Raw genomic sequence first — 4488 nt, 5'->3', positions numbered from 1 at the left:
AAGCTATGTCAATTGACATGTATACGCAGATACTGTGTGCACAGGTGCGAGTCGAGATGTATTAAAATATATCAATATCTAGATTGGCTTTTAAAAAAGTATTATCACGCTTATGTGAGTATATGTTGCACACCAAAGTTATGTTTAATATCTAGACGCATCTGAACAAATTAAATGACTATCTTTCATTTTGTAAATTAATTTGGTTGGGTGGTCATTGTATTAACATTCTTTAATGTGTAGCAATACTAGTTATTAATGAAAATCCATTCTATAAATCATTGTACAAGTTGTACGTGAATTTTTAGCCTTTTAAACTGAATTTTTGCTGTGAGTATTGCTTTATGTTTGTGTATTCTACATTAATGAGAGGTTTAAGGGTGGGTGTGATAGATCACAAAACATATTTAACTGTTTTCATTTTAGCACATGTCCCAAGTCAGTAACCGCTGTCTTTTGTAATTCCTGTTTATTTTTTAATTAACGTTAAGTTATGTATTTTTGGAATTTAATTTTACGACAATACTCACGTTACTAATACCCATTTTTATTTATGAGGCCAGGTGAAGTCCGCCTCCGGATGCGGGATTTTTTCATTGTGTAGAAGATCCATTGGAGGCATTCTGCTCTTTTCTGAGATTTGGTTGGGGTTGTTATTTCTTCGACATATTCCCCATCTCCATTTTCAATTTTATGTATTAGCAAAAATGTTTAATGTTTAAGTGTCAGAACTATCTATACTAAGTTGAATATGTGGAGACAAAGATAGTTTGTTAAACAAGTTAACATTTAATTATTTTCGTAACAGGTAAACACCATAAAGGAGTTATACAAAGTATACTTCAACGGACGCACAAAACAAACAATTTCATATGAATTTCAACGAAATTAACACATATACAAATCAGTATAATCTATTTTTTTAGAAAAGCTCTTTTTTTGAAATATAAATATAAACAATTACATATGAATTTCATCGAAATTAACACATATACAATTTAGTATAATCTACTTTTTTAGAAAAGCTTTTTTTATATTTTTTTTTTCCAGTCGGTTGTCTTTTTTTGTTTGAAAATCCGTGCCAAAGATAGAATCCCTTAACTATTATCCAGTTTTCGTATTAATAATAGTGAACATAGTTAACGAATAATTCAATAAGGCGCACAATTTGTGCTACTGCAATAAAGATACGACAACTATGAAATATATAAACGTGATAAGGTCTATTTAAATATCAAGTTTATGTGACTTATAAGTATAAATAATTTTGTTGAAATCGTGTACGCTCGCATGTTTATTCTAGTATTTCATATACATTACAGTTTGATAAAGCATTTTAATTTCATTCTTTTTTGCAGTCAAATGTAACTTTTTGTTTAGTTTCTTATTATGTAATTAATGTTAGTTTTTGTAATTCTTACTATAAAAAATAGAAATATACCTTAAGATATAGTAAACTAAGTAACAGCGGAAAATTATAGTTACAGCGGAAAATTTGACGCCACAGTTGGGTGAAATTCTCTTCAGCAATGATTTGGTAACTATAAGTGTAGTAATTGCTATTTATTACTATTCGATATTGTATCATCCGATCAACAAAGACCTCTGTTTCTTAATTAAGTCACCCAAAACGTGTGAGTTGGGGTGATATATTGTTATTGTACGATTCTTGTTTTCTTATAAATCTTACATGTCTTATTCCAACTCAGAATGGGATGAAAGAATGAGAACCACAATGAGAACAACCAACTCTAGATTTGTAGAAACGTCCAGGAATTATTTAAATGGCCATCGTTACCATGGAAACTGCAAAAATGTAAAAAAAAAAATGTAAATCTTTATCAAGGATGTTCGCTCCTGTTTTTGAAATTTTGCCAGATATTTGGAATCCTCTGGTTTTAACCATGTAGTGCAATTGCTAAATTTTCCTTTGACTCCAACTTTTCTTTCCTGAATTTGATAACATATAGTGAAATCTCATGTGATTACATATAGAAAGATATTACCATTGATAATATTGTAACCTAGTTATTTTTTCATCGTTTTCCAATGAAGAATGGTACCAATTCTTATTAAAAGTATAGGGATGATTATTTTCCACCAAATTATCAATATATCATATCTCGAAGACAAGCACACAGACCCTCCATTTTTTGTACATTTTTAGTTTTTTATTCATATACATGTACTATCAATTTATAACAGTCTTTAAACACAATTATTATTTGAAATCAGAGTTGTGAACATTCTTAATGTACCAATGCAAACTAAACTGTATTGAATTGTTGTCTGTTTTGTGTGGAACGACAGGCAATATTGCTCCAAACTTGCTGACACTTTAAAAAAATGTTAAGTGTCAAGAAGTATGACATCCCCTATTCCTTGCAATAGCAATTCTAATTCTTTTGTATTTTTATTTCTTGTCAGATACTCATCATTATCATAGTTCTCTCGTTTATCCATGTAGTGTTATTACACATGATGCCTGCTAATTCCTTTCACATATAAAAAGAGAAGATGTGATATGATTGTCAATGATAAAACTATGCAGAAGATACAGAAATTAACAACTATAGGTCACCTTACGGCCTTCAACAATGATCAAAGTTTATTGGTACAGTCACATACAAACATAATTGTGCGATGTTAATCCTGTAAACGGGATCGCAACCCTCCTTCTATATAGCTAACCTGGGAAAGTTTTGTAACAGTTAAACATAAGAACGAGCAATAAAAATTAGTTGTAAAAGGCTAAGCTCATGAAATAGATACAACTACTAATTAAACACACAGTCCAGACCTGAGAGTACTCGCAGATACTAAAAGCTAGATCAAAGACACTGACAACTGATACATTTTTTTTAAATTATGCATCTTAAACTAAAGTATCAATCAGTACACTTTATAATCAAACAAACACGAGCATAGCGAACGAGTGGTCAAATATCAACACAGTAAGATGGTGGCAAAGCAGCATCACCATCCAAAAAGAGAAAATTAACAAAAGGAAACCACAAATCGTCCTTTTTGTCATAAATATATGTGTGGAGTTTTCCGTGTAAAACAGTATTATCTTGGACATAGACAGTTATTACCGTTTAATTTTGATTTATTCAATGTAACTTCCTTTGGGTAAATTTCGGCAGTATATTTAGAAAACTCTTGATCATTTAACGAAACAAAGCATGTACATAAGAATAATGGTAATACGGGTTGTTTCATTTATCAATTAAATGCAATTTGGTCATAGACTGTGATTCATAACAGTACAAAAACAAGTCGACCATTAAAGTCGCGCAATTAGTGCCCATTGGAAATATTACAACCTTGTTTGTTGTTAAACGTGCATAAATATTATCATGGAGAAATTTAGCAGCTTCAATCATCTCATCACACCTCCAGTAAGTATATTTAGCCTATTTACCTTATTCCTTCGAGAAGAAGGCGTTAGATATAGTTGCAATATACAGATATACCAAACGACCATTTAAATAAAAAGGAAAGCATTTGTTTGATAAGATTGTGTGGAACTGTAGTGTGAAGAGCAGAACAGTAAATACTGTCAACAGAATAAAAAATACCACACAATTACGTAATATATCTAAATTATTCAGACTTGTTTTACACTCCAAAAATAGTTAATTCCACTATTTTCATATATTTTTTTACAACAATAGTTTATGAAAAACTTTATAGTATTTAATGAACTTGTTAAAGGAACCGAAAACTTAACACTTACTAGAGGCCGAGATAAAAAAAAAAACTGACCAATACAAAAGAATTTTCAAATGTTCTGAAGAAGCCTTAAGCTGTAATGTGGTTATGATATGTTTCTTTACTATATGACTCTCTGTGGAGTCCACGGACTTGATTGTAGTTGAATTTTAAAATATCATTCTTAAGAACGTCCGTGTAGTATTTACATGACATTGCTGGTGGACGTTTCGTCCCCGAGGGTATTACCAGCCCAGTAGTAAGCAAATCGGTGTTGACATGAATATCAATTATATGGTCATTTTTATAAATTTCCTGTCACAAATCTTTGAATTTTTCGAAAAACCAACGATTTTCTTATATATGAATAGATTACTTTAGCCGTATTTGGCAAAACTTTTTGGAAATCTTGGGTCCTCAATGGGCTTCACATTTTTACTTTTTTGGCTTTATAACTAATTTGATCTGAGCGTCACTGATAGGTCTTGTGTAGACGAAACGCGCGTCTGACGTATTCAGTTATAATTCTGGTACTTTTGATAATAATTTACGGCATACAACAACACATTGTTTGATGCTTTGTCGGCCTGTACAAACACAAGCCGTTTTGAAAGTTCTTGAAAGGAGTAGGCCCGGTAAGGGCTTATTTTGGCCTCAAGTTTCAGGTTCATCTAAGGAAAGATTTTAAACACTTTTTAAACACTTAAGTAAAAAAAGGAAGATGTGGTATGATTGCCAATGAGACAACTGTCCACAAGAGACCAAATTGACATT

Source organism: Mytilus galloprovincialis, chromosome 1, assembly GCF_965363235.1.
Source record: "Mytilus galloprovincialis chromosome 1, xbMytGall1.hap1.1, whole genome shotgun sequence".
NCBI classification, from domain to species: domain Eukaryota; kingdom Metazoa; phylum Mollusca; class Bivalvia; order Mytilida; family Mytilidae; genus Mytilus; species Mytilus galloprovincialis.
The sequence above is the reverse complement of the archived record's forward strand: the minus strand, read 5'-3'. Positions refer to the sequence as shown.